Genomic DNA, 14,450 nt, shown 5'->3' on the forward strand with positions numbered 1-14,450 from the left:
TGCATGCTTTGCAGTGGGTTCTCTCAGAAGCAGACCCTGAGTTAGGATTTGAGCATAAGTAGATTGTTTGAGAGAGACAGGAAGCACCTGGTTCTCAGGCCTTCAGACTCAGATTGGAACTAACTACGCCACCAGTTTTCCTGGGCCTCCTCCAGCTTGCAAACAGCAGATAGCGGGACTTGTCCGCCTCCATAATCACATGAGCCAATCCCTCGTAATAAATCATTTTCTATCTATGTCTATGTGTAGATATCCCTTTGCTTCTGTTTCTCTGGAGAACATTGATGACTACACGGCTGGCGTCTCACCTGCGGAGCGAGGGGAATGGTGGTATCTATCCAGCACCTTTTGTTCTTTAGTGGCCAAGGGCTGCTCCCAGGGCCCTCAGCTCCTGGGCACTTCTGGGCTGGCCCGTGCAGGCTGAGCAGCTCCTGCAGCTTGAGGAAGTCCTCAGGCAGAGTCAGTGGTGCTGCCGTGAGCAGCTATGGGTGGAGAGAAGGGTGGAAGGGCCCAGAGGGATGCAGGAGTGCCAGAAATACACTAAAAATGAAGTGGGTCCTAGTGAGAGCTGTAAGTGGAGCACAGTGAAGGGGGCTGGGTGTGCATGTGGAGAGAGGTCTCAGAATGCACTTGACCTGGAACTGACCTCTCAGACCTCAGTCCACCCACAGCTCTTGGCAGCAGCCGGTGGCCCCGACACTCAGTCCCTAACCTACCTGCACTCCTGCCCCACCTCAGCCCTTGGTCTCATGCCATGGTATTTTCCTTTTAGCGTTTAATTCTAGCCATAAATTACAATTTCACAGACACCAATGGCATGAGAGATGAGGACGCAGATTGCCAGAGACTTTTAATTTGCTGTCAACAGTCCCTCCACTGGCCCTGCCAATCTAGGAGAGCTCCATCTACCCCTCCCTCCGGCCTGATGACCTGGAGCAGCCTCCTACTGTCCCGATGTGGAGGAGGGTGCTAACCGCGGTGATGTCAGCGGAGCCTCAGCTTCCACAGAGGGTACGCATGCCTGGGACACAGAGACCGGCTGCCCCAGTGAAATCACATTTGTCTTGATTTTGCCTTGATCTGCAGCCCTCACATAAAAACAGGATTCTGAGGTTCAGCACAGCTGATGCACAAGGCCAGGTTCTAATTTGCTTCTGTGAGGACTGAGTCACCCACTTTGAGCCGGAACAGCCCCCCTCCCACTGCCCCACACAACCACTTCCAAAAGGAGAATGATGCATGCTCACCTGGACAGTACGTAGACACATACCTGATTGTTTCCTAAGTCTTTTCACATCTATGATCTTGTTTGCCCCCCAAACCAGCCTACAGCTTTAGTGGAAGAAGTGTTGATATTCCTGTCTCAGAAATCAGGAAGCAGACATTCAGGCCATTAAGACAAGGTTGCCCAGCTAGTAAGTGTTGGGTAAGTCTAGAACCCAAATTTCCTAAGCCTTTATTCAATGCCTTCTCCATGACACCAAGCTGTGTCTGCCTTCCATCAGCCCTCTAGTAGGGATAAGATCTTGGAGAAGCAGTTTTTAAATATTTTTTAATTGAAATATAACATAGATCATAAACATACAGCTCTATGAATTTCACAGAATGAACACACCCATCTATCCAGCATCCAACATCCAGGCCAAGAAACAGACCATGTCCTCCAGAAGCTTGGCCACCACCCATCACTATTCATGGGTAAGTACTTTTACTTCCAGTTTTGCCTTTTAGCCACATCTTTATCCCCAAGGTATAACCCTTCAAGAATTTCCATTCTTGGTGGGGGAAGAGCAAAACCGTTTCTGAGTGGACATAGTTTAATGATCAAAGCTCTAGGCTGAGAGTCAGGAGGCTGAGTTCTCTTGTGACTTGGTTCCAAACTCACTGTGTGACTCTGGGCATGTCATCTGTCTTCCCTGGACCTCAGCTTCCCCATCAAAAAAACCTCAGTGATTTCCTCTGGCCTCTCCGCTTAGAACTGGAGCTGGAACCCCTCTTTGTGGGCCTGAAGTTTTAGTTTCCTATGGGACCCCAGCTTTCTGCAGCAGCTGACGGCCTAACCACAGTCCATACTGACCCCTAGTGACTGGCCTGTATGGTCTCTGTGGGGCTGGCCGCAGCATATGCTTGTCCCCTTTGGAAGTTGCTAATAGAAGTCCATAATGGGTGTGTGTTCTGTTTAGGATGAGAACGGCTAATGCCTTTTTGGGATGGACCGGTCCCCCATAATTGCCAATACCTGTAAACTTTTCCTGAGTGCTTACTGTATCCTAGGAACTCTGCTAAGGGCTCTACGTACATATCTCGTTTCATCTCCCAACACTCTGATGAATAGATATTATTCTTATCTCTTGTGTATAAGCTAGGGACCCCTTTGCAAGTAAAAGAGTGCCTTCTTTAAAACAGGACATTTAACTGTATAATCATATAATGAAGTCTGAAGGAGGCCTGTTCTACATTGTTGCAACAGCTCAAGAAAGTTGTCATCTCTGGCCAGACTTTTTCTGTTTTTCTCTTAACCATCCTTGTCTGTTGTGCTCGATTGCAAATGGCCCCATCAAAACATAGAGTCTATTTCTCCACCTTCTGAACCCAGGCTGGCTATGTGACTGTCTTTGATCAGTAGAATGCAATGGAAGTGAGAGTGTAAATGTTCTAAGCCTAGGCCTCCACTCTTGTCCGCTTGAAGTGTTGCTGCCGTGTGAATAAGCCTGGGTCAACCTCCACCTCATGGAGGGAGACTCAGCCATTCCATTGGACACCCCAGACATAAAAAGAATCCCAGGCAATACCATGTGGAGCAGATATAAGTCATCCCAACTGAATCCAGCCCAAATTTCTGACCCACAGAATCCTGAGCAATAAATGTTATTTTAAGCGACTACATTTCAGAATATTTTGTTTGCAAAAGCTAACTGATACAGCTGTGTTGGCTTTTTGTCCTCAGGTTTGTTGTCTGTCTCATGGTTGCAAAATAGCTGCTGTCATTTCATAAAACCAAAGTCAAAGAAGGAAGAAGGGCATGGATTAAAAAGGAAGTGTTTTCTTGCAATGCTCCTCAATTTTATCAGGAGTAATTTTTTTTTTTGAGACTGAGTCTTGCTCTGTCACCCAAGCTGGAGTGCAGTGGTGCCAATTCAGCTCACTGCAGCCTCCGCCTCCTGGGGTTCAAGTGATTCTCCTGCTTCAGTCTCCAGAGTAGCTGGGACTATGGGCATGCACCACTTTACCCAGCTAATTTTTGTATTTTTTAAGTAGAGACGGGGTTTCACTATGTTGGCCAGGCTGGTCTCAAACTCCTGACCTCAAGTGATCCACTGGTCTCGGCCTCCCAAAGTGCTGGGGTTACAGGCCTGAGCCACCAGGCCCAGCCGAAATGAAATTCTTAATAGCCTGCATGCTCCCAGATAACTCACTGGAGCTTGGTTTTAAGCTCACTAGGCTGTCATATTTAAGCAATGTGATCCCATTCCTCCCTCCATAGCTGATTAGATCCTTGATCCTAGCTGAACCAATCTCTTTCCTGGGAATATTGATTTGGGACAAAGAGCTTAGTTTGGATTGGTCTCTTGAATGCAGGAACTGTTATATAAAAGCATTGCAGCTCTTGGTGGTTGTGGCAGAGAAGCAGAGAAAGCCAGTTTGCATTGAAGGAAGGGTACAGCAGAATGAAGTGAGTGACAGTCTCTTGCAAGACTTCTGGGTCCCAGTTCTGGGCTCTACCTTTGTCCTTGGAGCATCAGGAAAAATAGCTGTGTCACTGTATACTTTCTTCCCTTAAGCTAAAGTTGGGTGGGGGTTGGGGGGCAAGGTCTCTGTTATTTGCAACAAAAAATCCTAACTCTTGTAATGGGATTCTCTAAGACTCAGGGTTGAAACTCAAAGGCAAATGGGCTCAAAGTCAGGCAGGCCCGGGTGCAGGGGGGACCTTCTCACACCTACCCCAGGATTCCTGAGAAATCTGGTGAGATGAAGGGCATGGAAGCCTTGTGTGAGATTTTATATGAACTCATACTCATTTATACAAGCTCACTGCACATAAAAAGAAGATGAAACTCTCCACCTCAGGATGTATATACATAAAGAAGGTCATGGTGAAGGAGAGGGTGTGATAAGACTTATGATTGGCTGAGCTTTGTCTCAGGTATCAAAGTCCCAAGACTTTATGGTTGGCTGTTACTCATTTGTTTTCTTTTCTTTGGCTGAAGGAGCACAGGGTGGTGATAGTGGAGAGGATGGAGCAGAATGAGAGACATTGGAAGGGACTCAGTGTGGAACAGAAACACCACTTGGGAAAGCAGGTGCCCAAAGCTGGAACTGACATTGAAGGCATCGGCCATCTTCCTGCCCAACCCTGGAAACTCAAGGATACCTTGAGGAAATCTTTAACAGCCAAGTGTTCTAGCCAATCATATTTAGATCTCAAGAGGCAAGGAGGCCCCAGCTCACACAGGGGTTGGATGAGAACATAGAAGATTGCAACTCGAAGCACTAATCCCTGAGTACAGCTGCAGCAGCATCTGAAGAAGGCTGAGGTAGACATACCCAGGAAGAAACATGAATCACAATTGCTCAAAGCTAGCTAAGGGTGACCTTGTGACCCACTTCTGGCTAACGAAACCTAAGGAAAAGTCTGCCACGTTGGATGTAGGGTGAGGGTGGGGGTTCTCGAAGTGTTTTTTTCCCCCTTCTGCCTTGAACACAGGCACGATGGTTGGTGTGGTGGCAGCCATCTCTTTACCATGAGTGAAAGGTCAAGAGAATCAGAGTCACGTCTCCTAACATAGTTGAGCTGCTGAACCAAAACTAGCAGCCATCTGCCTCTGGCCTCTTATATTAGAAAAACGAACCTCTATTGGTTTAGAACCAATACAGTTAGCTTTTCTGTTTCTTGCATTGAACACATTTCTAACTGGTATAGAGGAGGATGAAGGAAACTGCTCCCAAAGGACTTGGTTTTACTCATGTTTGAGAATTAAAGACAAATTCACAGGACAATTTAATCAGATGCCTGGAATCACAGGCTGAGCTCTAGCCCCAGTAGAGAATAGAAAAGAACTGCCAAGTCTCATTACCAAAGGCACAAAACAGCCCTCCAGTGAAGCATCAAAGTTAATGGTGTATCTCAATCTCATCCACTGGCAAATCCAAGGCAGAAAAATGACTCCAGTGATGGATGCCACCACATCAGCTGTTAGCTTGCTATGGTTTTAGTCCCTTAATCACCAACAGCTTCAGGATCCCACTGGAGAGATGGGTGATCAAACACGAGGTGAGACAGCTGAGAAGGGGTGCAATGCCTCTAGCTTGCAGGAACCAGAGTAGGCATTCATGGGCAAGAAGAATCCATCAAGAGCAGGTAACTACTGTCCCTATCTTATATGTATAAGAAAACAGACAAGATGAGAGTTTTAGGAGCTTTGTTTGTGTTTAAATTGATTATTCATCAAACACTTATTAAGTACCTGCTGTATACCAGGTCCTAGGCTGGGTGTCAGTGAGATGCCCTGAGTTCAGTGAGGACAATAAACTGTGAAAGCAAATAACTACAACATCAACCAAAGGGATCCTGGGAGTCTTGTCAGAGGAAGAAAATGCACTGGTGTCTTGGGGAGGGAAATAACTTGGACTCTGCGTTGCTGGTGGATGGGAAGAAGTGACTCAGTTCAGCTCCTCAATTACTTTTGGGACATGCATGATGTGAGCATACAAAACTAAAAGGAGAAAGAGGGAAAGAATGGGCTTATCCATGAGGACAGGGACTCTGCTCCTGATTGGTCCCTAGCACCTATAACATGCTAAATGAACACACTGATTAGGCATGTATAGTACTGCAGAGGCACTATGCTGGGTACCTTAGGTATATGGGTGGAGGAGTTATTGCCATTTTTCGGAAGAGAACTGCGACCCAGAGAGGAGAAGTATTGATCAAGCCCTCACAGCGAGTGAGTGCTAAGTCAGGATTTGAACTAGTTTATGTCTAAATCCAAATCCAGGCTCAATCCATTGCACTCTGCTGGATCCTTCTACTAGTCAGGACATGTTCAGAAAATTCAACTAAAATGGAATTAAACAGGAAAGGAGATTTATAGGACCATGTAACCAAAGAGCCTAGGTGTAGGTTCAGGTAAAGGTTGATGACATCAGTCACCAGGGGCCCATTTCCTTTGGCTCTCACAGCATTGTATTGCTTAGCTTCTTCCTCTGGCTTTACATTTGCACCATCATCAAATAGGCCTTGGTTCTCCTGGGCAGATGATGGTTCTCCTGTTCTAGACCTCGTATCGTCTACAGTATTGACTAAGGGAAGAGAAAAGGCATGCGCTGGTAGGCTTTATGGGGGGAAAAAAAACCTCACCTTTCCAGAAATCCTGGCATTTTCTTATATCTCATTGGCTCCAGTGAGTCACGGGCCCATCCCTGAAACATCAGTTTACGACTCCTGAGGATGACTTTTATACATGGATAAAACTATTTTTGATTACTTTAGATTTAATATTAAATGTATTAAGGTTAGAAATTATTAGTTCTAAGAAAATTCTAGTTCTTAAACTTTTAAATCCAGCTTATAAATCTTGCTTTTTAACCTCTAGATCTAGTAAACTTTAATAACCAAGTTTAAGGAAGCCTTTGCAATTAACTTAAACATTTTTAACTGTATTAATAAATTTAATATAATTGGTTTTCTTTTTAGGTACTTTAATTATCTGACTAATAACGTGTTATTTACTTATTTATTTACTTATTTACTTATTTATTTATTTATTTTGAGATGGAGTCTCGCTTTGTCATCCAGGCTGGAATGCAGTGGCGCGATCTCAGCTCACTGCATCCTCTGCCTCCCGGGTTCAATCCTGAGTAGCTGGGATTACAGGTACGTGCCACCACGCCCAGCTAATTTTTGTATTTTTTAGTAGAGATGGGGTTTCGCCTTGTTGGCCAGGCTGGTCTTGAACTCCTGACCTCAGGTGATCCACCCACCTTGGCCTCCCAGAGTGCTGGGATTATAGGCGTGAGCCACCAGGCCCAGCCCAAAACCTTTTAGATATTTAAATAACGCTTGTAATATATTGACCCTTAAGCCTTCTTAAATGTACCAAATCAGTTTACACACTTAACAAAATTGCTTATACTTTTTAATGTAAAATCATAAATCTAAACCAATTACTCAATTACACATTTCAATTAAAATAATGAATTAATCTCTTAGATACTCCAATATGACCCAAAATCTTAAATGTTACAAGTACTAAAAAAATACTAGACATGAACAAATTGTTTCTGAACCAAACATAAAAAATTCAAGTTGTGGATATGATTTATTCATTGTTTCTGTGAACAATACTAAAACATTTTGGAATTAGACTCTTCCCCACTTCAAAAACACTTACAGCATCCTTGGCGAGACAGTGTCCTTGTCACAGAGCAAAGCATACAGATAGACTTGTGAAAGATTGGGCTGTGGCCAAAACATGATTCAGGGCTGAGCTGCTGTTGAGACATGCTGAAACATACTTAGAGTTGCCACAACAGGGACCCCATAAATTCTACAGAGGTTGTAGCAAAGCAGTAGTGAGGGGTAAGAGGCAATGCTTCAGTCACATAAGCTATTGTAGCCCATCATAAGGACTTTAGCCCTGAGTAAGAAGGGAAATCTTTGAGGATTTTGAGTAGAGAAGTGATATTCTCCTGATATTAACGTTGGACATAAGGCCCAATTCTTACCAATGAGTTGTGAGAGGAATTGTGCCTGAAGGTTTCTGAGAAAGGTTTTTTCAATCTTAAAAAGAAATATGAGAAAGCAATCTCCTAACACACACTGTTTTATTTTACTCTAGATATTGTCTCATGGAGATATGATACCTGGAGCCATGGCAGTAGTTTTATGACTATGAGGAAGTTAGATGAAAACAATCTGACACTAAATACAACAAAGATGAAACTTTTAAAGAACAGCTTTATAGACATATAATTCACATACCATATGATAGACCTACTTCAATGGTTTTAAGTATATTCACAAAGTTGTGCGACCATTACTCCAGACAATTTTAGAATATTTTCATCACTACAGAAATAATTTACCATTAACAGTAGCTTGCCACTTCCTCTCAACTTCCCCAACTCTAGGCAGCCATTAAATTGCTTTCTGTCTGCATAGATTTGCCTATTTTGAACATTTCGTATAATGGAATCATATGACATGTGGCCTTTTCTTGCTGGCTTCTTTCACTTAGCATAATATTTTCAAGTTCGTCCATGTTGAAGCTTATATCCGTATTTCATTCCTTTTTATTGCTAAATAAGATTCCATTGTATGGGTATATCACATTTTATTTATCCATTAATCACTTGATGGACTTTCAGGTTGTTCCCACTTATTTAGGATTCCAGGTTTATCTCTTAAATTGTTTTCTAAATTTCATTTTTAGATTGTTGCTGGCATATAGAAATACAATTGATTTTTGTATATTTACCTTGTATCCTGCATAGTTTCTGACTTGTTCATTTATTATAATAGTTTTGAGTGATTTTTAAAGGTTTTATCTATACAAAATTATGTCATGTTTAGTAAAAATAGTTTTACTTCTTCCTCTCCAAGTTAAATGTCTGTATTTATTTTTCTTGCCTGTTTTTTCTGGTTATAACCTCCAGAATAGAAGTGGCAAATATCCTGTGTTAGTTTGCTAAGGATAAAACAAACAAACAAAAAACAACAAAAAAAGAAGTGGCAAATAGAAGTGTTGAGAATGGACATCTTTTTCTTGTTCTTGATCTTAAGGGGAAAGTATTCAGTTTTTCATCATTATGAATGATGGTAAGTGTGGGTTTTTGATAGAGGCCCTTTATCAAGTTGAGAAAATTCTTTTGTGTTTCTAGCTTATTGATCTTTTAAAATCATAGAAGTGTTGTATTTTCCCAAATGCTTTTCTGCCTCTGTTGAAATGACCATGTTGTTTTTCTCCTTTGTTCTATTAATATTGTATATTACATGAATTGATTTTTGGATGTTAAACCAGCCTTGCATTCCTGGGATAAATCCCACTTGGTTGTGGTTTATAATACTTTCTATATGTTGCTAGACTTGATTTACAGGAATTTTGTTGAAGATTATTGCATCTATATTTATGAGAGATATTGATCTGTAATTTTCTTGTAGTGTCTTTGCCTGATTTTAGTATTAGGGTAATATTGGTTTCATAGGAGTTGGGAAGTGTTCTCTCTTTCTATATTTTTTTGAAGAGTTTGTGAAAGATTGATGTTAATTCTTCCTTAAACATTTGATGGAGTTTACCAAGCCATCTGAGCCAGAACTTTTTTTTGTGATAAGTTTTCTGATTCAGTATCTTTACTTGTTATAGATCTATCAGATTTTCTATTTCTTCTTGAGACGGTTTTGATGGTTGTTTCTTTTTAGGAGTCTGTGTGTTTCATCTAGTTTACCTAATTTATTGGTATATAATCGTTGACAATATTCCTTTTTAGATTTTGTAATGTCTCCCCTTTTATTCCTCATTTTAGTAATGTGAGTTTTTTTCTCTCTTTTTTGTTTTTTGATCAATCTAGCTAAAAGTTTATCAATGCTGTTCATCTTTCCAAGAACTAGTTTGGGTTTTGTTGGGTTTTTCTCTATTGTTTTTCTATCTATTTCACTTCTTTCTACTCTATATTTACTATTTCTTTCATTTAGCTTTAGTTTGCTCTTCTTTTTCTTGTTTCTTAAAGTGGAACATGGAGCTGTTGATTTGAGGTTTTTCTTCTTTTTAAAAATATGTATTAACAGCTATAAATTTCAATCTGAGTGCTGCTTTAGAGTGTTTTGTTGCTTTTCCACATATTTATATAATTCTTTGCATGTCTCACAGTTTTTTTTTACCTTTCCTATGGTACTGAACAATGTTTTTGAAAAGTGGACATTTTAGATAATATGTTGTAGCAACTCTGAATACCAGTTCTCCATGCTCCCACAGATTTGTTGTTTGCTTGTTTATTTGGTTAGTAACTTTGCTAGAGCAATCCAGGACTCTTTCTATGTATTCAATATTTCTCCCAATATGAAAGGACAAGAGAAATAAAGCTTTCTTACATAATAAATATTCTTTTTATATTTCAGGAAAGTCTATTTCCCCCACAGGGTGCAGCATCTGATGTTGTTCCTCAGAGAGCTCAGCCTTGGGCATGAGCACAGCCTCTCTAGGATGCCACTGGTTTTAGCAGGGCTCTCTTTTACTGTCTTTTTCCTTTATCTCTGTTATGCTGTCTGCCTCTGTTGGTATCATACCTAGATATTAGCTTCTACCAGTTGATGGTTGATTGTTCTATTGTTTTTGACAGTGCTGTGAGGCAAAAAATGCTCTACAATAGGATTCTGTGATATTTGGGCCCCTTTACAGGGGTAGTCTTTAAGGCCAGTTTTTGAGTCTTGTTCTGATCCCAAAAGAGCTTTTCTTAACTGTCTCTTTCCCTGATTCTTCGTGTTAAACTACTAGATGGTTTAGGTTTAGCTTCTTTTTTTCAAGAAGCTACTTGTCTCCTTGTAATTGCTTACTACCAAAAGATCCATTGTTTAATTACCAACAGTTACCTCTCCTTGCCCACATTCATATTTTGTTCATATCATTTGATTTGAACTTCCCTCTACACTCTGTTCACAGTAAAGCCTGTTCCCCTAGTGGAGAACACTGAAGCTCTCTGTTCTGAAGGCCTTTCTCTCCCTCTGGACAAAATCTCTACACCACTGCTTCAGAGCTAGGGGTGAAGACAGCAGCCTCTTCCTCTTGCAGCAATATCCAGACTTTACAAGTAGTGTGCTTGTGGTGGTGGTTGTCTCTGGTCTGCTCAGTTTGCCTCTCCCAGTGCAGAACTTCTCCCTTATGAGCAACATGAAACGAGGGCAATCAGGGTCCCAGTATTCTCAGACTGACAAGTCTCGGGTAGAGCTCCTACCCTGTGAGTGAGCGGGGACAGGGTAGAGAAAGGAACTCCAGATCTCTCAGCTGCTCTTGCCTGGAATTTAGCTTCTACAACATAGAGCTAGGGGAGTAAGTGTTTCTGGTAACCTGCAATATTCCTGCCCTCTGGGGGAAGAGGAAATCCTATGTTCTTGTCTGCACCCACCTGTGGCAGAGCTTCATCGTGCTGAGCTGGGGGAAGGGGAAAGGAACAGGCTATGGCTCAGATACCCCAGATGCATGCTATTCTTACCATGAAATGTTTCTTTATTTGCTATATGCCTTTTTTCTTCTTCTTTTTTTTTTTCCTAGAGTGAGTGATAGAGTGATGGAGTCTCACTCTGTCGCCCAGGCTGGAATGCAGTGGCATGATCTCGGCTCACTGCAACCTCTGCCTCCCAGGTTCAAGAGATTCTCCTGCCTCAGCCTCCCAAGTAGCTGAGATTACACAGGTGTGTGCCACCACACCCAGCTAATTTTTGTATTTTTAGTAGAGATGGGGTTTCACCATGTTGGTCAGTCTGGTCTCAAACTCTTGACCTCACGTGATCTGCCTGCCTCGGCCTCCCACAGTGCTGGGATTACAGGCATGAGCCACCGTGCCTGCACTATTTGCTATATATCTTTAAGACAGTTTCCAGAGACTATAAATGCTTCTTTTTAAAAATAATTTTTACAAGGTACAGTTTTTTTCACCAGGGAAATATCTACACAGCTCCTCAGATGGCTATTCCAGAAATTGTTTCAAAGATGGGACTCAGATCTTTTAATTAGCCAACCCTGCCTACTGACTTCTTCAATTTCTTGTTATGTGAGGTTAAAAAAAATTCCTGACTGGGCACAGTGGCTCTCACCTGTAATCCCAGCACTTTGGGAGGCCGAGGCGGGTGGATTATGCGGTCAAGAAATCGAGACCATCCTGGCCAACATGGTGAAACCCTGTCTCTACTAAAAATATAAATATTAGCCAGGCATGGTGGCATGCGCCTGTAGTCCCAGCTACTCGAGAGGCTGAGCGAGGAGAATCGCTTGAACCCGGGAGGCGGAGGTTGCAGTGAGCCAAGATTGTGCCGTGCACTCCAGCCTGGCAACAGAGGGACACTCCATCTCAAAAAACAAACAGACAAACAAAACAAAACAAAACAAAAAATTAGCTGAGCATGGTGGTGGATGCCTGTAATCCCAGCTACTTGGGAGGCTGAGGCAGGAGAATTGCTTGAACCCAGGAGGTGGAGGTTGCAGTAAGCAGAAATCACACCACTGCACTCCAGCCTGAGTGACAGAGCGAGACTCTGTTTCAACAAAATAAGTAAGTAAATAAACATTAAAAAATTTTTTTAAATCCTTATTGTACATTTCTGTTGCTCATGGCCAATAGCGTCCTGATTGATCTTAAACTTAATGAGGACTGAACCAAGGCCAGCAGAGTTTTTTTCCATCTAGAAAGGTGACAGCAGGTAAGGCCTAGCCTAAAAGATATTCATTCACAACACCTGTGACACTTTAGTGCTCCATTTTTCTGTTTATTGGCATATCTCTTCTACTAGACTGTGGTCTCTTTAAGTCAGGATCACATGTCTATTTTGTCTTAGAATTTCCACTCTCCAGCACTGGGGCTGTTACTTAGTATACGTATAAAATATTGGCAAACTAATGAATAACTATTGTCAGGGTAGCTTAATTACTTTAGAGCTATTTGCCTTTTGGTCTGTCCCCACAAATGTCCTTGATTCATTTTGGTGCTTCGGACCGGGAACTGACCTACCCAACCGGTCCTATTTATCTCTGCTACTGAGAAGTCTGATAATGTAGGGCTTAGGGTTTGAATTTTGTCTCTGTTACTTTGCCTAAAAACGTTGGGCACATGCTTTAACTTCTCTGTACTCCAGTTTTTCATCTGCTCAATAGCATAACAATACCAGTCAACATTAAATGTTATAATAATAGTAACGAACATTATTGAATGTATACTGTGAGTCAAACACTGTTCTAAACTCCTTACATGTATTATTAGCTGCTGCCAGCCTCACAGTTACCCTACAGGATAAGTACTACCATTAACTATCATTATCCTCATCTTTCTTTTTTTATTTTATTTTTGAGACAGAGTCTCCCTCTGTCACCCAGGCGGGAGTGCAGTGGAGCAATCTCGGCTCATTGCAACCTCCACCTCCCAGGTTCAAGCGATTCTCCTGCCTCAGCCTCCCGAGTACCTGGGATTACAGGCATGCACCATCACGCCCAGCTAATTTTTGTATTTTTAGTAGAGACAGGGTTTCACCATGTTGGCCAGGCTGGTCTCCAACTCCTGACCTCAAGTTATCCATCCGCTCAGCCTCCCAAAGTGCTGGGATTACAGGTGTGAGCACACGGCGCCCGGCCAATCCCCATTTTGCACAAAACAAAACTGAGGGATAGACAGGTTAAATGATTTCCCCAAGGATACACAGATAGTAAGTAATAAAGCCGGGATTTGCACCTAGGTGTTCCGTTCTAGAATTCTTACCTACCATCTATAATATGTGTATACATGGCCCTTTGAGTTCAATATATGCCTGCAAAATCGTTTGCCATAGAGACCTTTTTAAAACAAAAATCTGATCATTTCACCCACCTACCACTGCCACCCCAGTTTAAAATGTATCAGTGGTTCTAATCCACTCTTAGGATCAAAGCAAAATCCCCTATTATGACTGATGAACCTCACCCACCCGGGCTCTCTCAGATCACCCTCCCTGTTACTGTCTCTGCTCCAGACACTCTAGCGTCCTTCTGCTCCCTCACACTACCAGGCTTCTCTATCTTGCCATAGGACCTTTCCATATACTGTTCATTCTGTCTAGAATGTTCTCCCCATCATCCTTCCTCCTCTCCACTTTTTTTTTTTTTGTTTTTTTTTTGAGACGGAGTCTCACTCTGTCGCCCAGGCTGGAGTGCCGTGGCGCGATCTCGGCTCACTGCAAGCTCCGCCTCCCGGGTTCACGCCATTCTCCTGCCTCAGCCTCCTGAGTAGCTGGGACTACAGGCGCCCGCCACCATGCCCGACTAATTTTTTTTAATTTTTAGTAGAGATGGGGTTTCACCGTGTTAGCCAGGATGGTCTCGATCTCCTGACCTCGTGATCTTCCCGCCTCGGCCTCCCAAAGTGCTGGGATTACAGGCGTGAGCCACTGCGCCCGGCCCCACTCCTCTCCACTCTTAACTCCTGCTTATTCGTCACTTCCTTGGGGCAGCTCTCCCTATCTCCCCAAACCAGATCAGGTCCTTTCATTAGAGGGATTCAGGGCAGCAGTTACCTTTCCTTGCCCCACATTCATATTTTGTTTGTGTGCTTGTTTGGTAGCATTTGGACTGTAAGCTCCAGGAGCATTGCTTGTTTTTGATAATCATTATATCTCTAATGCCTAGTTAGAGACTTGTACCTGGTAAGGATTCACTTAATATTTTTTTGAATATGAAAGAAAGATTATTCATTCTGACCTGGACTGTAGCACCAGG

This window comes from Gorilla gorilla, chromosome 21, assembly GCF_029281585.2.
Source record: "Gorilla gorilla gorilla isolate KB3781 chromosome 21, NHGRI_mGorGor1-v2.1_pri, whole genome shotgun sequence".
Classification (NCBI taxonomy): Eukaryota; Metazoa; Chordata; class Mammalia; order Primates; family Hominidae; genus Gorilla; species Gorilla gorilla.